We start from the raw sequence: 18,322 nt of genomic DNA on the forward strand, positions 1-18,322 counted from the left end.
ACAAAATATGTATCTACCAGGGCTCGAACCTGGCACCTTCCGCGTGTTAGGCGGACGTGATAACCACTACACCATAGATACGTAGTGATACTGAGTTTTCCAAGAGACCTAGCTTTTTTATGCCCAATCACGATGGACAAAATATGTATCTACCAGGGCTCGAACCTGGGAGATTCCGCGTGTTAGGCGGACGTGATAGCCACTACACCATAGATACGTAGTAATACTGAGTTTTCCGAGAGATCTAGCTTATATTTATGCCCAATCACGATGGACAAAACATGTATCTACCAGGGCTCGAACCTGGGACATTCCGCGTGTAAAGCGGACCTGATAACCACTACACTATATATACGTAGTAGAACTGAGTTTTCCAAGAGACCTACTTTATTTTTATGCCTAATCACGATGGTCAAAACATGTATCTTATGGGCCTCGAACCTGGGACCTTCCGCGTGTTAGCCAGACGTGATAACCACTATCGCATAGATACGAAGTGATACTGAGTTTTCCAAGAGACCTAGCTTTTTTTATGCCCAATCACGATGGACAAAATATGTATCTACCAGGGCTCGAACCTGGGACCTTCCGCGTGTAAAGCGGACGTGATAACCACTACACCATAGATACGTAGTTATGTTGAAATTTCCAAGAGACCTAGCTTTTTTATGCCCAATCACGATGGACAAAATATGTATCTACCAGGGCTCGAACCTGGGACCTTCCGCGTGTTAGGCGGACGTGATAACCACTACACCATAGATACGTAGTGATACTGAGTTTTCCAAGAGACCTAGCTTTTTTATGCCCAATCACGATGGACAAAATATGTATCTACCAGGGCTCGAACCTGGGACCTTCCGCGTGTGAAGCGGACGTGATAACCACTACACCATAGATACGTAGTTATACTGAGTTTTCCAAGAGACCTAGCGTTTTTATGTCCTATCACGATGGTCAAAATATGTATCTAGCAGGGCTCGAACCTGGGACCTTCCGCGTGTTAGACGGACTTGATAACCACTACACCATAGATACGTAGTTATGTTGAAATTTCCAAGAGACCTAGCGTTTTTATGTCCTATCACGATGGTCAAAATATGTATCTAGCAGGGCTCGAACCTGGGACCTTCCGCGTGTTAGACGGACGTGATAACCACTACACCATAGATACGTAGTGATACTGAGTTTTCCAAGAGACCTAGCTTTTTTATGCCCAATCACGATGGACAAAATATGTATCTACCAGGGCTCGAAGCTGGGACCTTCCGCATGTGAAGCGGACGTGATAACCACTACACCATAGATACGTAGTGATACTGAGTTTTCCAAGAGACCTAGCTTTTTTATGCCCAATCACGATGGACAAAACATGTATCTACCAGGGCTCAAACCTGGGACCTTCCGTGTGTAAAGCGGACGTGATAACCACTACACCATAGATACGTAGTTATGTTGAAATTTCCAAGAGACCTAGCTTTTTTTATGCCCAATCACGATGGACAAAATACGTATCTACCAGGGCTGGAACCTGGGATCTTCCGCGTGTTAGGCGGACGTGATAACCACTACACCATAGATACGTAGTGATACTGAGTTTTCCAAGAGACCTAGCTTTTTTATGCCCAATCACGATGGACAAAATATGTATCTACCAGAGCTCGAACCTGGGACCTTCCGCGTGTGAAGCGGACGTGATAACCACTACACCATAGATACGTAGTTATGTTGAAATTTCCAAGAGACCTAGCTTTTTTATGCCCAATTACGTTGGACAAAACATGTATCTACCAGGACTCGAAACTGGGACCTTCCGCGTGTTAGGCGGACGTGATAACCACTACACCATATATACGTAGAAATACTGAGTTTTCCGAGAGATCTAGCTTATTTTTATGCCCAATCACGATGGACAAAACATGTATCTACCAGGGCTCGAACCTGGGACCTACCGCGTGCGAAGCGGACGTGATAACCACTACACCATCGATACGTAGTTATGTTGAAATTTCCAAGAGACCTAGCTTTTTTATGCCCAATCACGATGGACAAAATATGTATCTACCAGGGCTCGAACCTGGGACCTTCCGCGTGTTAGGCGGACGTGATAACCACTACACCATAGATACGTAGTGATACTGAGTTTTCCAAGAGACCTAGCTTTTTTATGCCCAATCACGATGGACAAAATATGTATCTACCAGGGCTCGAACCTGGGACCTTCCGCGTGTGAAGCGGACGTGATAACCACTACACCATAGATACGTAGTGACACTGAGTTTTCCAAGAGACCTAGCTTTTTTATGCCCAATCACGATGGAAAAAATATGTATCTACCAGAGCTCGAACCTGGGACCTTCCGCGTGTGAAGCGGACGTGATAACCACTACACCATAGATACGTAGTAATGTTTAAATTTCCAAGAGACCTAGCTTTTTTATGCCCAATCACGAAGGACAAAATATGTATCTTCCAGGGCTCGAACCTGGGACCTTCCGCGTGTTAGGCGGGCGTGATAACCACTACACCATAGATACGTAGTGATACTGAGTTTTCCAAGAGACCTAGCCTTTTTTATGCCCAATCACGATGGACAAAATATGTATCTACCAGGGCTCGAACCTGGCACCTTCCGCGTGTTAGGCGGACGTGATAACCACTACACCATAGATACGTAGTGATACTGAGTTTTCCAAGAGACCTAGCTTTTTTATGCCCAATCACGATGGACAAAATATGTATCTACCAGGGCTCGAACCTGGGAGATTCCGCGTGTTAGGCGGACGTGATAGCCACTACACCATAGATACGTAGTAATACTGAGTTTTCCGAGAGATCTAGCTTATATTTATGCCCAATCACGATGGACAAAACATGTATCTACCAGGGCTCGAACCTGGGACATTCCGCGTGTAAAGCGGACCTGATAACCACTACACTATATATACGTAGTAGAACTGAGTTTTCCAAGAGACCTACTTTATTTTTATGCCTAATCACGATGGTCAAAACATGTATCTTATGGGCCTCGAACCTGGGACCTTCCGCGTGTTAGCCAGACGTGATAACCACTATCGCATAGATACGAAGTGATACTGAGTTTTCCAAGAGACCTAGCTTTTTTTATGCCCAATCACGATGGACAAAATATGTATCTACCAGGGCTCGAACCTGGGACCTTCCGCGTGTAAAGCGGACGTGATAACCACTACACCATAGATACGTAGTTATGTTGAAATTTCCAAGAGACCTAGCTTTTTTATGCCCAATCACGATGGACAAAATATGTATCTACCAGGGCTCGAACCTGGGACCTTCCGCGTGTTAGGCGGACGTGATAACCACTACACCATAAATACGTAGTGATACTGAGTTTTCCAAGAGACCTAGCTTTTTTATGCCCAATCACGATGGACAAAATATGTATCTACCAGGGCTCGAGCCTGGGACCTTCCGCGTGTGAAGCGGACGTGATAACCACTACACCATAGATACGTAGTTATACTGAGTTTTCCAAGAGACCTAGCGTTTTTATGTCCTATCACGATGGTCAAAATATGTATCTAGCAGGGCTCGAACCTGGGACCTTCCGCGTGTTAGACGGACTTGATAACCACTACACCATAGATACGTAGTTATGTTGAAATTTCCAAGAGACCTAGCTTTTTTATGCCCAATCACGATGGACAAAATATGTATCTACCAGGGCTCGAACCTGGGACCTTCCGCGTGTTAGGCGGACGTGATAACCACTACACCATAGATACGTAGTGATACTGAGTTTTCCAAGAGACCTAGCTTTTTTATGCCCAATCACGATGGACAAAATATGTATCTACCAGGGCTCGAACCTGGGACCTTCCGCATGTGAAGCGGACGTGATAACCACTACACCATAGATACGTAGTGATACTGAGTTTTCCAAGAGACCTAGCTTTTTTATGCCCAATCACGATGGACAAAATATGTATCTACCAGAGCTCGAACCTGGGACCTTCCGCGTGTGAAGCGGATGTGATAACCACTACACCATAGATACGTAGTAATGTTTAAATTTCCAAGAGACTTAGCTTTTTTATGCCCAATCACGAAGGACAAAATATGTATCTTCCAGGGCTCGAACCTGGGACCTTCCGCGTGTTAGGCGGGCGTGATAACCACTACACCATAGATACGTAGTGATACTGAGTTTTCCAAGAGACCTAGCTTTTTTTATGCCCAATCACGATGGACAAAATATGTATCTACCAGGGCTCGAACCTGGCACCTTCCGCGTGTTAGGCGGACGTGATAACCACTAAACCATAGATACGTAGTGATACTGAGTTTTCCAAGAGACCTAGCTTTTTTATGCCCAATCACGATGGACAAAATATGTATCTACCAGGGCTCGAACCTGGGAGATTCCGCGTGTTAGGCGGACGTGATAACCACTACACCATAGATACGTAGTAGTACTGAGTTTTCTGAGAGATCTAGCTTATATTTATGCCCAATCACGATGGACAAAACATGTATCTACCAGGGCTCGAACCTGGGACATTCCGCGTGTAAAGCAGACGTGATAACCACTACACTATATATACGTAGTAGAACTGAGTTTTCCAAGAGACCTATTTTATTTTTATGCCTAATCACGATGGTCAAAACATGTATCTTATGGGCCTCGAACCTGGGACCTTCCGCGTGTTAGCAAGACGTGATAACCACTATCGCATAGATACGAAGTGATACTGAGTTTTCCAAGAGACCTAGCTTTTTTTATGCCCAATCACGATGGACAAAATATGTATCTACCAGGGATCGAACCTGGGACCTTCCGCGTGTAAAGCGGACGTGATAACCACTACACCATAGATACGTAGTTGTGTTGAAATTTCCAAGAGACCTAGCTTTTTTATGCCCAATCACGATGGACAAAATATGTATCTACCAGGGCTCGAACCGGGGACCTTCCTTGTGTTAGGCGGACGTGATAACCACTACACCATAGATACGTAGTGATACTGAGTTTTCCAAGAGACCTAGCTTTTTTATGCCCAATCACGATGGACAAAATATGTATCTACCAGAGCTCGAACCTGGGACCTTCTGCGTGTGAAGCGGACGTGATAACCACTACACCATAGATACGTAGTTATGTTGAAATTTCCAAGAGACCTAGCTTTTTTATGCCCAATTACGTTGGACAAAACATGTATCTACCAGGACTCGAAACTGGGACCTTCCGCGTGTTAGGCGGACGTGATAACCACTACACCATATATACGTAGAAATACTGAGTTTTCCGAGAGATCTAGCTTATATTTATGCCCAATCACGATGGACAAATAGTGTATCTACCAGGGCTCGAACCTGGGACATTCCGCGTGTAAAGCGGACCTGATAACCACTACACTATATATACGTAGTAGAACTGAGTTTTCCAAGAGACCTATTTTATTTTTATGCCTAATCACGATGGTCAAAACATGTATCTTATGGGCCTCGAACCTGGGACCTTCCGCGTGTTAGGCGGACGTGATAACCACTACACCATAGATACGTAGTGATACTGAGTTTTCCAAGAGACCTAGCTTTTTTATGCCCAATCACGATGGACAAAATATGTATCTACCAGGGCTCGAACCTGGGACCTTCCGCGTGTGAAGCGGACGTGATAACCACTACACCATACATACGTAGTTATACTGAGTTTTCCAAGAGACCTAGCTTTTTTATGTCCTATCACGATGGTCAAAATATGTATCTAGCAGGGCTCGAACCTGGGACCTTCCGCGTGTAAAGCGGACGTGATAACCACTACACCATAGATACGTAGTAATACTGAGTTTTCCGAGAGATCTAGCTTATATTTATGCCCAATCACGAGGGACAAAATATGTATCTACCAGGGCTCGAACCTGGGACATTCCGCGTGTAAGGCGGACCTGATAACCACTACACTATATATACGTAGTAGAACTGAGTTTTCCAAGAGACCTATTTTATTTTTATGCCTAATCACGATGGTCAAAACATGTATCTTATGGGCCTCGAACCTGGGACATTCCGCGTGTAAAGCGGACCTGATAATCACTACACTATATATACGTAGTAGAACTGAGTTTTCCAAGAGACTTATTTTATTTTTATGCCTAATCACGATGGTCAAAACATGTATCTTATGGGCCTCGAACCTGGGACCTTCCGCGTGTTAGCCAGACGTGATAACCACTATCGCATAGATACGAAGTGATACTGAGTTTTCCAAGAGACCTTGCTTTTTTATGTCCTATCACGATGGTCAAAATATGTATCTAGCAGGGCTCGAACCTGGGACCTTCCGCGTGTAAAGCGGACGTGATAACCACTACACCATAGATACGTAGTAATACTGAGTTTTCCGAGAGATCTAGCTTATATTTATGCCCAATCACGATGGACAAAATATGTATCTACCAGGGCTCGAACCTGGGACCTTCCGCGTGTTAGACGGACTTGATAACCACTACACCATAGCTACGTAGAAATACTGAGTTTTCCGAGAGATCTAGCTTATTTTTATGCCCAATCACGATGGACAAAACATGTATCTACCAGGGCTCAAACCTGGGACCTTCCGTGTGTAAAGCGGACGTGATAACCACTACACCATAGATACGTAGTTATGTTGAAATTTCCAAGAGACCTAGCTTATTTTATGCCCAATCACGATGGACAAAATACGTATCTACCAGCGCTGGAACCTGGGATCTTCCGCGTGTTAGGCGGACGTGATAACCACTACACCATAGATACGTAGTGATACTGAGTTTTCCAAGAGACCTAGCTTTTTTATGCCCAATCACGATGGACAAAATATGTATCTACCAGAGCTCGAACCTGGGACCTTCCGCGTGTGAAGCGGACGTGATAACCACTACACCATAGATACGTAGTTATGTTGAAATTTCCAAGAGACCTAGCTTTTTTATGCCCAATTACGTTGGACAAAACATGTATCTACCAGGACTCGAAACTGGGACCTTCCGCGTGTTAGGCGGACGTGATAACCACTACACCATATATACGTAGTGATACTGAGTTTTCCAAGAGACCTAGCTTTTTTATGCCCAATCACGATGGACAAAATATGTATCTACCAGGGCTCGAACCTGGGACCTTCCGCGTGTGAAGCGGACGTGATAACCACTACACCATAGATACGTAGTGACACTGAGTTTTCCAAGAGACTTAGCTTTTTTATGCCCAATCACGATGGAAAAAATATGTATCTACCAGAGCTCGAACCTGGGACCTTCCGCGTGTGAAGCGGACGTGATAACCACTACACCATAGATACGTAGTAATGTTTAAATTTCCAAGAGACCTAGCTTTTTTATGCCCAATCACGAAGGACAAAATATGTATCTTCCAGGGCTCGAACCTGGGACCTTCCGCGTGTTAGGCGGGCGTGATAACCACTACACCATAGATACGTAGTGATACTGAGTTTTCCAAGAGACCTAGCCTTTTTTATGCCCAATCACGATGGACAAAATATGTATCTACCAGGGCTCGAACCTGGCACCTTCCGCGTGTTAGGCGGACGTGATAACCACTACACCATAGATACGTAGTGATACTGAGTTTTCCAAGAGACCTAGCTTTTTTATGCCCAATCACGATGGACAAAATATGTATCTACCAGGGCTCGAACCTGGGAGATTCCGCGTGTTAGGCGGACGTGATAGCCACTACACCATAGATGCGTAGTAATACTGAGTTTTCCGAGAGATCTAGCTTATATTTATGCCCAATCACGATGGACAAAACATGTATCTACCAGGGCTCGAACCTGGGACATTCCGCGTGTAAAGCGGACCTGATAACCACTACACTATATATACGTAGTAGAACTGAGTTTTCCAAGAGACCTACTTTATTTTTATGCCTAATCACGATGGTCAAAACATGTATCTTATGGGCCTCGAACCTGGGACCTTCCGCGTGTTAGCCAGACGTGATAACCACTATCGCATAGATACGAAGTGATACTGAGTTTTCCAAGAGACCTAGCTTTTTTTATGCCCAATCACGATGGACAAAATATGTATCTACCAGGGCTCGAACCTGGGACCTTCCGCGTGTAAAGCGGACGTGATAACCACTACACCATAGATACGTAGTTATGTTGAAATTTCCAAGAGACCTAGCTTTTTTATGCCCAATCACGATGGACAAAATATGTATCTACCAGGGCTCGAACCTGGGACCTTCCGCGTGTTAGGCGGACGTGATAACCACTACACCATAGATACGTAGTGATACTGAGTTTTCCAAGAGACCTAGCTTTTTTATGCCCAATCACGATGGACAAAATATGTATCTACCAGGGCTCGAACCTGGGACCTTCCGCGTGTAAAGCGGACGTGATAACCACTACACCATAGATACGTAGTAATACTGAGTTTTCCGAGAGATCTAGCTTATATTTATGCCCAATCACGAGGGACAAAATATGTATCTACCAGGGCTCGAACCTGGGACATTCCGCGTGTAAGGCGGACCTGATAACCACTACACTATATATACGTAGTAGAACTGAGTTTTCCAAGAGACCTATTTTATTTTTATGCCTAATCACGATGGTCAAAACATGTATCTTATGGGCCTCGAACCTGGGACATTCCGCGTGTAAAGCGGACCTGATAATCACTACACTATATATACGTAGTAGAACTGAGTTTTCCAAGAGACTTATTTTATTTTTATGCCTAATCACGATGGTCAAAACATGTATCTTATGGGCCTCGAACCTGGGACCTTCCGCGTGTTAGCCAGACGTGATAACCACTATCGCATAGATACGAAGTGATACTGAGTTTTCCAAGAGACCTTGCTTTTTTATGTCCTATCACGATGGTCAAAATATGTATCTAGCAGGGCTCGAACCTGGGACCTTCCGCGTGTAAAGCGGACGTGATAACCACTACACCATAGATACGTAGTAATACTGAGTTTTCCGAGAGATCTAGCTTATATTTATGCCCAATCACGATGGACAAAATATGTATCTACCAGGGCTCGAACCTGGGACCTTCCGCGTGTTAGACGGACTTGATAACCACTACACCATAGCTACGTAGAAATACTGAGTTTTCCGAGAGATCTAGCTTATTTTTATGCCCAATCACGATGGACAAAACATGTATCTACCAGGGCTCAAACCTGGGACCTTCCGTGTGTAAAGCGGACGTGATAACCACTACACCATAGATACGTAGTTATGTTGAAATTTCCAAGAGACCTAGCTTATTTTATGCCCAATCACGATGGACAAAATACGTATCTACCAGCGCTGGAACCTGGGATCTTCCGCGTGTTAGGCGGACGTGATAACCACTACACCATAGATACGTAGTGATACTGAGTTTTCCAAGAGACCTAGCTTTTTTATGCCCAATCACGATGGACAAAATATGTATCTACCAGAGCTCGAACCTGGGACCTTCCGCGTGTGAAGCGGACGTGATAACCACTACACCATAGATACGTAGTTATGTTGAAATTTCCAAGAGACCTAGCTTTTTTATGCCCAATTACGTTGGACAAAACATGTATCTACCAGGACTCGAAACTGGGACCTTCCGCGTGTTAGGCGGACGTGATAACCACTACACCATATATACGTAGTGATACTGAGTTTTCCAAGAGACCTAGCTTTTTTATGCCCAATCACGATGGACAAAATATGTATCTACCAGGGCTCGAACCTGGGACCTTCCGCGTGTGAAGCGGACGTGATAACCACTACACCATAGATACGTAGTGACACTGAGTTTTCCAAGAGACTTAGCTTTTTTATGCCCAATCACGATGGAAAAAATATGTATCTACCAGAGCTCGAACCTGGGACCTTCCGCGTGTGAAGCGGACGTGATAACCACTACACCATAGATACGTAGTAATGTTTAAATTTCCAAGAGACCTAGCTTTTTTATGCCCAATCACGAAGGACAAAATATGTATCTTCCAGGGCTCGAACCTGGGACCTTCCGCGTGTTAGGCGGGCGTGATAACCACTACACCATAGATACGTAGTGATACTGAGTTTTCCAAGAGACCTAGCCTTTTTTATGCCCAATCACGATGGACAAAATATGTATCTACCAGGGCTCGAACCTGGCACCTTCCGCGTGTTAGGCGGACGTGATAACCACTACACCATAGATACGTAGTGATACTGAGTTTTCCAAGAGACCTAGCTTTTTTATGCCCAATCACGATGGACAAAATATGTATCTACCAGGGCTCGAACCTGGGAGATTCCGCGTGTTAGGCGGACGTGATAGCCACTACACCATAGATACGTAGTAATACTGAGTTTTCCGAGAGATCTAGCTTATATTTATGCCCAATCACGATGGACAAAACATGTATCTACCAGGGCTCGAACCTGGGACATTCCGCGTGTAAAGCGGACCTGATAACCACTACACTATATATACGTAGTAGAACTGAGTTTTCCAAGAGACCTACTTTATTTTTATGCCTAATCACGATGGTCAAAACATGTATCTTATGGGCCTCGAACCTGGGACCTTCCGCGTGTTAGCCAGACGTGATAACCACTATCGCATAGATACGAAGTGATACTGAGTTTTCCAAGAGACCTAGCTTTTTTTATGCCCAATCACGATGGACAAAATATGTATCTACCAGGGCTCGAACCTGGGACCTTCCGCGTGTAAAGCGGACGTGATAACCACTACACCATAGATACGTAGTTATGTTGAAATTTCCAAGAGACCTAGCTTTTTTATGCCCAATCACGATGGACAAAATATGTATCTACCAGGGCTCGAACCTGGGACCTTCCGCGTGTTAGGCGGACGTGATAACCACTACACCATAGATACGTAGTGATACTGAGTTTTCCAAGAGACCTAGCTTTTTTATGCCCAATCACGATGGACAAAATATGTATCTACCAGGGCTCGAACCTGGGACCTTCCGCGTGTGAAGCGGACGTGATAACCACTACACCATAGATACGTAGTTATACTGAGTTTTCCAAGAGACCTAGCGTTTTTATGTCCTATCACGATGGTCAAAATATGTATCTAGCAGGGCTCGAACCTGGGACCTTCCGCGTGTTAGACGGACTTGATAACCACTACACCATAGATACGTAGTTATGTTGAAATTTCCAAGAGACCTAGCTTTTTTATGCCCAATCACGATGGACAAAATATGTATCTACCAGGGCTCGAACCTGGGACCTTCCGCGTGTTAGGCGGACGTGATAACCACTACACCATAGATACGTAGTGATACTGAGTTTTCCAAGAGACCTAGCTTTTTTATGCCCAATCACGATGGACAAAATATGTATCTACCAGGGCTCGAACCTGGGACCTTCCGCATGTGAAGCGGACGTGATAACCACTACACCATAGATACGTAGTGATACTGAGTTTTCCAAGAGACCTAGCTTTTTTATGCCCAATCACGATGGACAAAATATGTATCTACCAGAGCTCGAACCTGGGACCTTCCGCGTGTGAAGCGGACGTGATAACCACTACACCATAGATACGTAGTAATGTTTAAATTTCCAAGAGACTTAGCTTTTTTATGCCCAATCACGAAGGACAAAATATGTATCTTCCAGGGCTCGAACCTGGGACCTTCCGCGTGTTAGGCGGGCGTGATAACCACTACACCATAGATACGTAGTGATACTGAGTTTTCCAAGAGACCTAGCTTTTTTTATGCCCAATCACGATGGACAAAATATGTATCTACCAGGGCTCGAACCTGGCACCTTCCGCGTGTTAGGCGGACGTGATAACCACTAAACCATAGATACGTAGTGATACTGAGTTTTCCAAGAGACCTAGCTTTTTTATGCCCAATCACGATGGACAAAATATGTATCTGACAGGGCTCGAACCTGGGAGATTCCGCGTGTTAGGCGGACGTGATAACCACTACACCATAGATACGTAGTAGTACTGAGTTTTCTGAGAGATCTAGCTTATATTTATGCCCAATCACGATGGACAAAACATGTATCTACCAGGGCTCGAACCTGGGACATTCCGCGTGTAAAGCAGACGTGATAACCACTACACTATATATACGTAGTAGAACTGAGTTTTCCAAGAGACCTATTTTATTTTTATGCCTAATCACGATGGTCAAAACATGTATCTTATGGGCCTCGAACCTGGGACCTTCCGCGTGTTAGCAAGACGTGATAACCACTATCGCATAGATACGAAGTGATACTGAGTTTTCCAAGAGACCTAGCTTTTTTTATGCCCAATCACGATGGACAAAATATGTATCTACCAGGGCTCGAACCTGGGACCTTCCGCGTGTAAAGCGGACGTGATAACCACTACACCATAGATACGTAGTTGTGTTGAAATTTCCAAGAGACCTAGCTTTTTTATGCCCAATCACGATGGACAAAATATGTATCTAGCAGGGCTCGAACCTGCGACCTTCCGCGTGTTAGACGGACTTGATAACCACTACACCATAGATACGTAGTTATGTTGAAATTTCCAAGAGACCTAGCTTTTTTATGCCCAATCACGATGGACAAAATATGTATCTACCAGGGCTCGAACCTGGGACCTTCCGCGTGTTAGGCGGACGTGATAACCACTACACCATAGATACGTAGTGATACTGAGTTTTCCATGAGACCTAGCTTTTTTATGCCCAATCACGATGGACAAAATATGTATCTACCAGGGCTCGAACCTGGGACCTTCCGCATGTGAAGCGGACGTGATAACCACTACACCATAGATACGTAGTGATACTGAGTTTTCCAAGAGACCTAGCTTTTTTATGCCCAATCACGATGGACAAAATATGTATCTACCAGAGCTCGAACCTGGGACCTTCCGCGTGTGAAGCGGACGTGATAACCACTACACCATAGATACGTAGTAATGTTTAAATTTCCAAGAGACTTAGCTTTTTTATGCCCAATCACGAAGGACAAAATATGTATCTTCCAGGGCTCGAACCTGGGACCTTCCGCGTGTTAGGCGGGCGTGATAACCACTACACCATAGATACGTAGTGATACTGAGTTTTCCAAGAGACCTAGCTTTTTTTATGCCCAATCACGATGGACAAAATATGTATCTACCAGGGCTCGAACCTGGCACCTTCCGCGTGTTAGGCGGACGTGATAACCACTACACCATAGATACGTAGTGATACTGAGTTTTCCAAGAGACCTAGCTTTTTTATGCCCAATCACGATGGACAAAATATGTATCTACCAGGGCTCGAACCTGGGACCTTCCGCATGTGAAGCGGACGTGATAACCACTACACCATAGATACGTAGTAGTACTGAGTTTTCTGAGAGATCTAGCTTATATTTATGCCCAATCACGATGGACAAAACATGTATCTACCAGGGCTCGAACCTGGGACATTCCGCGTGTAAAGCAGACGTGATAACCACTACACTATATATAGGTAGTAGAACTGAGTTTTCCAAGAGACCTATTTTATTTTTATGCCTAATCACGATGGTCAAAACATGTATCTTATGGGCCTCGAACCTGGGACCTTCCGCGTGTTAGCAAGACGTGATAACCACTATCGCATAGATACGATGTGATACTGAGTTTTCCAAGAGACCTAGCTTTTTTTATGCCCAATCACGATGGACAAAATATGTATCTACCAGGGCTCGAACCTGGGACCTTCCGCGTGTAAAGCGGACGTGATAACCACTACACCATAGATACGTAGTTGTGTTGAAATTTCCAAGAGACCTAGCTTTTTTATGCCCAATCACGATGGACAAAATATGTATCTACCAGGGCTCGAACCTGGGAGATTCCGCGTGTTAGGCGGACGTGATAACCACTGCACCATAGATACGTAGTAATACTGAGTTTTCCGAGAGATCTAGCTTATATTTATGCCCAATCACGATGGACAAAACATGTATCTACCAGGGCTCGAACCTGGGACATTCCGCGTGTAAAGCGGACCTGATAACCACTACACTATATATACGTAGTAGAACTGAGTTTTCCAAGAGACCTATTTTATTTTTATGCCTAATCACGATGGTCAAAACATGTATCTTATGGGCCTCGAACCTGGGACCTTCCGCGTGTTAGCCAGACGTGATAACCACTATCGCATAGATACGAAGTGATACTGAGTTTTCCAAGAGACCTAGCTTTTTTTATGCCCAATCACGATGGACAAAATATGTATCTACCAGGGCTCGAACCTGGGAACTTCCGCGTGTAAAGCGGACGTAATAACCACTACACCATAGATACGTAGTTATGTTGAAATTTCCAAGAGACCTAGCTTTTTTATGCCCAATCACGATGGACAAAATATGTATCTACCAGGGCTCGAACCTGGGACCTTCTGCGTGTTAGGCGGACGTGATAACCACTACACTATAGCTACGTAGTAAAATTGAGTTTTCAAAGAGACCTAGCATATTTTTATGCCTAATCACGATGGTCAAAACATGTATCTTATGGGCGTCGAACCTTGGACCTTCCGCGTGTTAGCCGGACGTGATAACCACTATCCCATAGACACTTAGTAATATTGAGTTTTCCAAGAGACCTAGCTTTTTTTATGTCCTATCACGATGGTCAAAATATGTATCTACCAGGGCTCGAACCTGGGACCTTCCGCGTGTAAAACGGACGTGATAACCACTACACCATAGATACGTAGTTATGTTGAAATTTCCAAGAGACCCAGCTTTTTTATGCCCAATCACGATGGACAAAGCATGTATCTACCAGGACACGAACTTGGGACCTTTCGCGCATTAAGCGGACGTGATAACCACTACACCATAGATACGTAGTAATGCTGAGTTTTCCAAGAGACCTAGCTTTTTTATGCCCAATCACGATGGACAAAATATGTATCTACCAGGGCTCGAACCTGGCACCTTCCACGTGTTAGGCGGACGTGATAACCACTACACCATATATACGTAGTAATATTGAGTTTTCCGAGAGATCTAGCTAATTTTTATGCCCAATCACGATGGACAAAACATGTATCTACCAGGGCTCGAACATGGGACCTTCCGCGTGTAAAGCGGACGTGATAACCACTACACCACAGAAACGTAGTAATACTGAGTTTTCCGAGAGATCTAGCTTATTTTTATGCCCAATCACGATGGACAAAATATGTATCTACCAGGGCTCGAACCTGGGACCTTCCGCGTGTAAAGCGGACGTGATAACCACTACACCATAGATACGTAGTTGTGTTGAAATTTCCAAGAGACCTAGCTTTTTTATGCCCAATCACGATGGACAAAATATGTATCTACCAGGGCTCGAACCTGGGAGATTCCGCGTGTTAGGCGGACGTGATAACCACTGCACCATAGATACGTAGTAATACTGAGTTTTCCGAGAGACCTAGCTTTTTTATGTCCTATCACGATGGTCAAAATATGTATCTAGCAGGGCTCGAACCTGGGACCTTCCGCGTGTTAGACGGACTTGATAACCACTACACCATAGATACGTAGAAATACTGAGTTTTCCGAGAGATCTAGCTTATTTTTATGCCCAATCACGATGGACAAAACATGTATCTACCAGGGCTCAAACCTGGGACCTTCCGTGTGTAAAGCGGACGTGATAACCACTACACCATAGATACGTAGTTATGTTGAAATTTCCAAGAGACCTAGCTTTTTTATGCCCAATCACGATGGACAAAATATGTATCTACCAGGGCTGGAACCTGGGACCTTCCTTGTGTTAGGCGGACGTGATAACCACTACACCATAGATACGTAGTGATACTGAGTTTTCCAAGAGACCTAGCTTTTTTATGCCCAATCACGATGGACAAAATATGTATCTACCAGAGCTCGAACCTGGGACCTTCTGCGTGTGAAGCGGACGTGATAACCACTACACCATAGATACGTAGTTATGTTGAAATTTCCAAGAGACCTAGCTTTTTTATGCCCAATTACGTTGGACAAAACATGTATCTACCAGGACTCGAAACTGGGACCTTCCGCGTGTTAGGCGGACGTGATAACCACTACACCATATATACGTAGAAATACTGAGTTTTCCGAGAGATCTAGCTTATATTTATGCCCAATCACGATGGACAAATAGTGTATCTACCAGGGCTCGAACCTGGGACATTCCGCGTGTAAAGCGGACCTGATAACCACTACACCATAGATACGTAGTTGTGTTGAAATTTCCAAGAGACCTAGCTTTTTTATGCCCAATCACGATGGACAAAATATGTATCTACCAGGGCTCGAACCGGGGAGATTTCGCGTGTTAGGCGGACGTGATAACCACTGCACCATAGATACGTAGTAATACTGAGTTTTCCAAGAGACCTAGCTTTTTTATGTCCTATCACGATGGTCAAAATATGTATCTAGCAGGGCTCGAACCTGGGACCTTCCGCGTGTTAGACGGACTTGATAACCACTACACCATAGATACGTAGTTATGTTGAAATTTCCAAGAGACCTAGCTTTTTTATGCCCAATCACGATGGACAAAATATGTATCTACCAGGGCTCGAACCTGGGACCTTCCGCGTGTTAGGCGGACGTGATAACCACTACACCATAGATACGTAGTGATACTGAGTTTTCCAAGAGACCTAGCTTTTTTATGCCCAATCACGATGGACAAAATATGTATCTACCAGGGCTCGAACCTGGGACCTTCCGCATGTGAAGCGGACGTGATAACCACTACACCATAGATACGTAGTGATACTGAGTTTTCCAAGAGACCTAGCTTTTTTATGCCCAATCACGATGGACAAAATATGTATCTACCAGAGCTCGAACCTGGGACCTTCCGCGTGTGAAGCGGACGTGATAACCACTACACCATAGATACGTAGTAATGTTTAAATTTCCAAGAGACTTAGCTTTTTTATGCCCAATCACGAAGGACAAAATATGTATCTTCCAGGGCTCGAACCTGGGACCTTCCGCGTGTTAGGCGGGCGTGATAACCACTACACCATAGATACGTAGTGATACTGAGTTTTCCAAGAGACCTAGCTTTTTTTATGCCCAATCACGATGGACAAAATATGTATCTACCAGGGCTCGAACCTGGCACCTTCCGCGTGTTAGGCGGACGTGATAACCACTACACCATAGATACGTAGTGATACTGAGTTTTCCAAGAGACCTAGCTTTTTTATGCCCAATCACGATGGACAAAATATGTATCTACCAGGGCTCGAACCTGGGAGATTCCGCGTGTTAGGCGGACGTGATAACCACTACACCATAGATACGTAGTAGTACTGAGTTTTCTGAGAGATCTAGCTTATATTTATGCCCAATCACGATGGACAAAACATGTATCTACCAGGGCTCGAACCTGGGACATTCCGCGTGTAAAGCAGACGTGATAACCACTACACTATATATAGGTAGTAGAACTGAGTTTTCCAAGAGACCTATTTTATTTTTATGCCTAATCACGATGGTCAAAACATGTATCTTATGGGCCTCGAACCTGGGACCTTCCGCGTGTTAGCAAGACGTGATAACCACTATCGCATAGATACGATGTGATACTGAGTTTTCCAAGAGACCTAGCTTTTTTTATGCCCAATCACGATGGACAAAATATGTATCTACCAGGGCTCGAACCTGGGACCTTCCGCGTGTAAAGCGGACGTGATAACCACTACACCATAGATACGTAGTTGTGTTGAAATTTCCAAGAGACCTAGCTTTTTTATGCCCAATCACGATGGACAAAATATGTATCTACCAGAGCTCGAACCTGGGAGATTCCGCGTGTTAGGCGGACGTGATAACCACTGCACCATAGATACGTAGTAATACTGAGTTTTCCGAGAGATCTAGCTTATATTTATGCCCAATCACGATGGACAAAACATGTATCTACCAGGGCTCGAACCTGGGACATTCCGCGTGTAAAGCGGACCTGATAACCACTACACTATATATACGTAGTAGAACTGAGTTTTCCAAGAGACCTATTTTATTTTTATGCCTAATCACGATGGTCAAAGCATGTATCTTATGGGCCTCGAACCTGGGACCTTCCGCGTGTTAGCCAGACGTGATAACCACTATCGCATAGATACGAAGTGATACTGAGTTTTCCAAGAGACCTAGCTTTTTTTATGCCCAATCACGATGGACAAAATATGTATCTACCAGGGCTCGAACCTGGGAACTTCCGCGTGTAAAGCGGACGTAATAACCACTACACCATAGATACGTAGTTATGTTGAAATTTCCAAGAGACCTAGCTTTTTTATGCCCAATCACGATGGA

The 18,322-nt window shown here is 44.4% G+C and overlaps 59 non-coding genes across 59 annotated transcripts; all 59 read right to left on the reverse strand.

Annotated features, from left to right (window-relative positions):
* Positions 1–8: 8 nt before the first annotated feature.
* On the reverse strand, positions 9–81 carry TRNAV-AAC (transfer RNA valine (anticodon AAC)). Its single transcript has one exon. It is a non-coding gene; the product is annotated as a tRNA-Val (tRNA).
* Positions 82–557: 476 nt separating this feature from the next.
* Positions 558–630, reverse strand: TRNAV-UAC (transfer RNA valine (anticodon UAC)). The gene has a single exon. It is a non-coding gene; the product is annotated as a tRNA-Val (tRNA).
* A 63-nt stretch (positions 631–693) lies between these two features.
* TRNAV-AAC (transfer RNA valine (anticodon AAC)) lies at positions 694–766 on the reverse strand. The gene has a single exon. It is a non-coding gene; the product is annotated as a tRNA-Val (tRNA).
* Positions 767–829: 63 nt separating this feature from the next.
* TRNAV-CAC (transfer RNA valine (anticodon CAC)) lies at positions 830–902 on the reverse strand. The gene has a single exon. It is a non-coding gene; the product is annotated as a tRNA-Val (tRNA).
* Positions 903–1,101: 199 nt separating this feature from the next.
* Positions 1,102–1,174, reverse strand: TRNAV-AAC (transfer RNA valine (anticodon AAC)). Its single transcript has one exon. It is a non-coding gene; the product is annotated as a tRNA-Val (tRNA).
* Positions 1,175–1,237: 63 nt separating this feature from the next.
* On the reverse strand, positions 1,238–1,310 carry TRNAV-CAC (transfer RNA valine (anticodon CAC)). Its single transcript has one exon. It is a non-coding gene; the product is annotated as a tRNA-Val (tRNA).
* Positions 1,311–1,646: 336 nt separating this feature from the next.
* Positions 1,647–1,719, reverse strand: TRNAV-CAC (transfer RNA valine (anticodon CAC)). The gene has a single exon. It is a non-coding gene; the product is annotated as a tRNA-Val (tRNA).
* A 201-nt stretch (positions 1,720–1,920) lies between these two features.
* Positions 1,921–1,993, reverse strand: TRNAA-CGC (transfer RNA alanine (anticodon CGC)). Its single transcript has one exon. It is a non-coding gene; the product is annotated as a tRNA-Ala (tRNA).
* A 63-nt stretch (positions 1,994–2,056) lies between these two features.
* Positions 2,057–2,129, reverse strand: TRNAV-AAC (transfer RNA valine (anticodon AAC)). The gene has a single exon. It is a non-coding gene; the product is annotated as a tRNA-Val (tRNA).
* A 63-nt stretch (positions 2,130–2,192) lies between these two features.
* Positions 2,193–2,265, reverse strand: TRNAV-CAC (transfer RNA valine (anticodon CAC)). Its single transcript has one exon. It is a non-coding gene; the product is annotated as a tRNA-Val (tRNA).
* A 63-nt stretch (positions 2,266–2,328) lies between these two features.
* Positions 2,329–2,401, reverse strand: TRNAV-CAC (transfer RNA valine (anticodon CAC)). The gene has a single exon. It is a non-coding gene; the product is annotated as a tRNA-Val (tRNA).
* Positions 2,402–2,601: 200 nt separating this feature from the next.
* Positions 2,602–2,674, reverse strand: TRNAV-AAC (transfer RNA valine (anticodon AAC)). The gene has a single exon. It is a non-coding gene; the product is annotated as a tRNA-Val (tRNA).
* A 476-nt stretch (positions 2,675–3,150) lies between these two features.
* Positions 3,151–3,223, reverse strand: TRNAV-UAC (transfer RNA valine (anticodon UAC)). The gene has a single exon. It is a non-coding gene; the product is annotated as a tRNA-Val (tRNA).
* Positions 3,224–3,286: 63 nt separating this feature from the next.
* TRNAV-AAC (transfer RNA valine (anticodon AAC)) lies at positions 3,287–3,359 on the reverse strand. The gene has a single exon. It is a non-coding gene; the product is annotated as a tRNA-Val (tRNA).
* A 63-nt stretch (positions 3,360–3,422) lies between these two features.
* On the reverse strand, positions 3,423–3,495 carry TRNAV-CAC (transfer RNA valine (anticodon CAC)). The gene has a single exon. It is a non-coding gene; the product is annotated as a tRNA-Val (tRNA).
* A 199-nt stretch (positions 3,496–3,694) lies between these two features.
* Positions 3,695–3,767, reverse strand: TRNAV-AAC (transfer RNA valine (anticodon AAC)). Its single transcript has one exon. It is a non-coding gene; the product is annotated as a tRNA-Val (tRNA).
* A 63-nt stretch (positions 3,768–3,830) lies between these two features.
* Positions 3,831–3,903, reverse strand: TRNAV-CAC (transfer RNA valine (anticodon CAC)). The gene has a single exon. It is a non-coding gene; the product is annotated as a tRNA-Val (tRNA).
* Positions 3,904–3,966: 63 nt separating this feature from the next.
* Positions 3,967–4,039, reverse strand: TRNAV-CAC (transfer RNA valine (anticodon CAC)). Its single transcript has one exon. It is a non-coding gene; the product is annotated as a tRNA-Val (tRNA).
* Positions 4,040–4,375: 336 nt separating this feature from the next.
* Positions 4,376–4,448, reverse strand: TRNAV-AAC (transfer RNA valine (anticodon AAC)). The gene has a single exon. It is a non-coding gene; the product is annotated as a tRNA-Val (tRNA).
* A 340-nt stretch (positions 4,449–4,788) lies between these two features.
* TRNAV-UAC (transfer RNA valine (anticodon UAC)) lies at positions 4,789–4,861 on the reverse strand. The gene has a single exon. It is a non-coding gene; the product is annotated as a tRNA-Val (tRNA).
* A 199-nt stretch (positions 4,862–5,060) lies between these two features.
* On the reverse strand, positions 5,061–5,133 carry TRNAV-CAC (transfer RNA valine (anticodon CAC)). The gene has a single exon. It is a non-coding gene; the product is annotated as a tRNA-Val (tRNA).
* Positions 5,134–5,608: 475 nt separating this feature from the next.
* Positions 5,609–5,681, reverse strand: TRNAV-CAC (transfer RNA valine (anticodon CAC)). The gene has a single exon. It is a non-coding gene; the product is annotated as a tRNA-Val (tRNA).
* A 63-nt stretch (positions 5,682–5,744) lies between these two features.
* TRNAV-UAC (transfer RNA valine (anticodon UAC)) lies at positions 5,745–5,817 on the reverse strand. The gene has a single exon. It is a non-coding gene; the product is annotated as a tRNA-Val (tRNA).
* Positions 5,818–6,294: 477 nt separating this feature from the next.
* Positions 6,295–6,367, reverse strand: TRNAV-UAC (transfer RNA valine (anticodon UAC)). Its single transcript has one exon. It is a non-coding gene; the product is annotated as a tRNA-Val (tRNA).
* Positions 6,368–6,843: 476 nt separating this feature from the next.
* Positions 6,844–6,916, reverse strand: TRNAV-CAC (transfer RNA valine (anticodon CAC)). The gene has a single exon. It is a non-coding gene; the product is annotated as a tRNA-Val (tRNA).
* A 199-nt stretch (positions 6,917–7,115) lies between these two features.
* Positions 7,116–7,188, reverse strand: TRNAV-CAC (transfer RNA valine (anticodon CAC)). The gene has a single exon. It is a non-coding gene; the product is annotated as a tRNA-Val (tRNA).
* A 63-nt stretch (positions 7,189–7,251) lies between these two features.
* TRNAV-CAC (transfer RNA valine (anticodon CAC)) lies at positions 7,252–7,324 on the reverse strand. Its single transcript has one exon. It is a non-coding gene; the product is annotated as a tRNA-Val (tRNA).
* A 200-nt stretch (positions 7,325–7,524) lies between these two features.
* TRNAV-AAC (transfer RNA valine (anticodon AAC)) lies at positions 7,525–7,597 on the reverse strand. Its single transcript has one exon. It is a non-coding gene; the product is annotated as a tRNA-Val (tRNA).
* Positions 7,598–8,073: 476 nt separating this feature from the next.
* TRNAV-UAC (transfer RNA valine (anticodon UAC)) lies at positions 8,074–8,146 on the reverse strand. Its single transcript has one exon. It is a non-coding gene; the product is annotated as a tRNA-Val (tRNA).
* Positions 8,147–8,209: 63 nt separating this feature from the next.
* On the reverse strand, positions 8,210–8,282 carry TRNAV-AAC (transfer RNA valine (anticodon AAC)). The gene has a single exon. It is a non-coding gene; the product is annotated as a tRNA-Val (tRNA).
* A 63-nt stretch (positions 8,283–8,345) lies between these two features.
* On the reverse strand, positions 8,346–8,418 carry TRNAV-UAC (transfer RNA valine (anticodon UAC)). The gene has a single exon. It is a non-coding gene; the product is annotated as a tRNA-Val (tRNA).
* A 477-nt stretch (positions 8,419–8,895) lies between these two features.
* Positions 8,896–8,968, reverse strand: TRNAV-UAC (transfer RNA valine (anticodon UAC)). The gene has a single exon. It is a non-coding gene; the product is annotated as a tRNA-Val (tRNA).
* Positions 8,969–9,444: 476 nt separating this feature from the next.
* On the reverse strand, positions 9,445–9,517 carry TRNAV-CAC (transfer RNA valine (anticodon CAC)). The gene has a single exon. It is a non-coding gene; the product is annotated as a tRNA-Val (tRNA).
* Positions 9,518–9,716: 199 nt separating this feature from the next.
* Positions 9,717–9,789, reverse strand: TRNAV-CAC (transfer RNA valine (anticodon CAC)). The gene has a single exon. It is a non-coding gene; the product is annotated as a tRNA-Val (tRNA).
* Positions 9,790–9,852: 63 nt separating this feature from the next.
* On the reverse strand, positions 9,853–9,925 carry TRNAV-CAC (transfer RNA valine (anticodon CAC)). Its single transcript has one exon. It is a non-coding gene; the product is annotated as a tRNA-Val (tRNA).
* A 200-nt stretch (positions 9,926–10,125) lies between these two features.
* On the reverse strand, positions 10,126–10,198 carry TRNAV-AAC (transfer RNA valine (anticodon AAC)). The gene has a single exon. It is a non-coding gene; the product is annotated as a tRNA-Val (tRNA).
* A 476-nt stretch (positions 10,199–10,674) lies between these two features.
* On the reverse strand, positions 10,675–10,747 carry TRNAV-UAC (transfer RNA valine (anticodon UAC)). The gene has a single exon. It is a non-coding gene; the product is annotated as a tRNA-Val (tRNA).
* Positions 10,748–10,810: 63 nt separating this feature from the next.
* Positions 10,811–10,883, reverse strand: TRNAV-AAC (transfer RNA valine (anticodon AAC)). The gene has a single exon. It is a non-coding gene; the product is annotated as a tRNA-Val (tRNA).
* Positions 10,884–10,946: 63 nt separating this feature from the next.
* On the reverse strand, positions 10,947–11,019 carry TRNAV-CAC (transfer RNA valine (anticodon CAC)). Its single transcript has one exon. It is a non-coding gene; the product is annotated as a tRNA-Val (tRNA).
* A 199-nt stretch (positions 11,020–11,218) lies between these two features.
* TRNAV-AAC (transfer RNA valine (anticodon AAC)) lies at positions 11,219–11,291 on the reverse strand. The gene has a single exon. It is a non-coding gene; the product is annotated as a tRNA-Val (tRNA).
* A 63-nt stretch (positions 11,292–11,354) lies between these two features.
* TRNAV-CAC (transfer RNA valine (anticodon CAC)) lies at positions 11,355–11,427 on the reverse strand. Its single transcript has one exon. It is a non-coding gene; the product is annotated as a tRNA-Val (tRNA).
* A 63-nt stretch (positions 11,428–11,490) lies between these two features.
* TRNAV-CAC (transfer RNA valine (anticodon CAC)) lies at positions 11,491–11,563 on the reverse strand. The gene has a single exon. It is a non-coding gene; the product is annotated as a tRNA-Val (tRNA).
* Positions 11,564–12,312: 749 nt separating this feature from the next.
* On the reverse strand, positions 12,313–12,385 carry TRNAV-UAC (transfer RNA valine (anticodon UAC)). The gene has a single exon. It is a non-coding gene; the product is annotated as a tRNA-Val (tRNA).
* Positions 12,386–12,584: 199 nt separating this feature from the next.
* TRNAV-AAC (transfer RNA valine (anticodon AAC)) lies at positions 12,585–12,657 on the reverse strand. Its single transcript has one exon. It is a non-coding gene; the product is annotated as a tRNA-Val (tRNA).
* A 63-nt stretch (positions 12,658–12,720) lies between these two features.
* On the reverse strand, positions 12,721–12,793 carry TRNAV-CAC (transfer RNA valine (anticodon CAC)). The gene has a single exon. It is a non-coding gene; the product is annotated as a tRNA-Val (tRNA).
* A 63-nt stretch (positions 12,794–12,856) lies between these two features.
* TRNAV-CAC (transfer RNA valine (anticodon CAC)) lies at positions 12,857–12,929 on the reverse strand. Its single transcript has one exon. It is a non-coding gene; the product is annotated as a tRNA-Val (tRNA).
* Positions 12,930–13,129: 200 nt separating this feature from the next.
* TRNAV-AAC (transfer RNA valine (anticodon AAC)) lies at positions 13,130–13,202 on the reverse strand. Its single transcript has one exon. It is a non-coding gene; the product is annotated as a tRNA-Val (tRNA).
* A 63-nt stretch (positions 13,203–13,265) lies between these two features.
* Positions 13,266–13,338, reverse strand: TRNAV-CAC (transfer RNA valine (anticodon CAC)). The gene has a single exon. It is a non-coding gene; the product is annotated as a tRNA-Val (tRNA).
* Positions 13,339–13,678: 340 nt separating this feature from the next.
* TRNAV-UAC (transfer RNA valine (anticodon UAC)) lies at positions 13,679–13,751 on the reverse strand. The gene has a single exon. It is a non-coding gene; the product is annotated as a tRNA-Val (tRNA).
* An 887-nt stretch (positions 13,752–14,638) lies between these two features.
* Positions 14,639–14,711, reverse strand: TRNAV-UAC (transfer RNA valine (anticodon UAC)). Its single transcript has one exon. It is a non-coding gene; the product is annotated as a tRNA-Val (tRNA).
* A 63-nt stretch (positions 14,712–14,774) lies between these two features.
* On the reverse strand, positions 14,775–14,847 carry TRNAI-AAU (transfer RNA isoleucine (anticodon AAU)). Its single transcript has one exon. It is a non-coding gene; the product is annotated as a tRNA-Ile (tRNA).
* Positions 14,848–15,186: 339 nt separating this feature from the next.
* TRNAV-UAC (transfer RNA valine (anticodon UAC)) lies at positions 15,187–15,259 on the reverse strand. The gene has a single exon. It is a non-coding gene; the product is annotated as a tRNA-Val (tRNA).
* A 609-nt stretch (positions 15,260–15,868) lies between these two features.
* Positions 15,869–15,941, reverse strand: TRNAV-CAC (transfer RNA valine (anticodon CAC)). Its single transcript has one exon. It is a non-coding gene; the product is annotated as a tRNA-Val (tRNA).
* A 609-nt stretch (positions 15,942–16,550) lies between these two features.
* On the reverse strand, positions 16,551–16,623 carry TRNAV-AAC (transfer RNA valine (anticodon AAC)). Its single transcript has one exon. It is a non-coding gene; the product is annotated as a tRNA-Val (tRNA).
* A 63-nt stretch (positions 16,624–16,686) lies between these two features.
* TRNAV-CAC (transfer RNA valine (anticodon CAC)) lies at positions 16,687–16,759 on the reverse strand. The gene has a single exon. It is a non-coding gene; the product is annotated as a tRNA-Val (tRNA).
* Positions 16,760–16,822: 63 nt separating this feature from the next.
* On the reverse strand, positions 16,823–16,895 carry TRNAV-CAC (transfer RNA valine (anticodon CAC)). Its single transcript has one exon. It is a non-coding gene; the product is annotated as a tRNA-Val (tRNA).
* A 200-nt stretch (positions 16,896–17,095) lies between these two features.
* TRNAV-AAC (transfer RNA valine (anticodon AAC)) lies at positions 17,096–17,168 on the reverse strand. The gene has a single exon. It is a non-coding gene; the product is annotated as a tRNA-Val (tRNA).
* Positions 17,169–17,231: 63 nt separating this feature from the next.
* On the reverse strand, positions 17,232–17,304 carry TRNAV-AAC (transfer RNA valine (anticodon AAC)). Its single transcript has one exon. It is a non-coding gene; the product is annotated as a tRNA-Val (tRNA).
* A 340-nt stretch (positions 17,305–17,644) lies between these two features.
* On the reverse strand, positions 17,645–17,717 carry TRNAV-UAC (transfer RNA valine (anticodon UAC)). The gene has a single exon. It is a non-coding gene; the product is annotated as a tRNA-Val (tRNA).
* Positions 17,718–18,322: the final 605 nt, after the last annotated feature.

Source organism: Phalangium opilio, unplaced genomic scaffold, assembly GCF_054372755.1.
Source record: "Phalangium opilio isolate 3A_F unplaced genomic scaffold, DU_Popi_V2 ptg000013l_1, whole genome shotgun sequence".
In the NCBI taxonomy this organism is placed as follows: Eukaryota; Metazoa; Arthropoda; class Arachnida; order Opiliones; family Phalangiidae; genus Phalangium; species Phalangium opilio.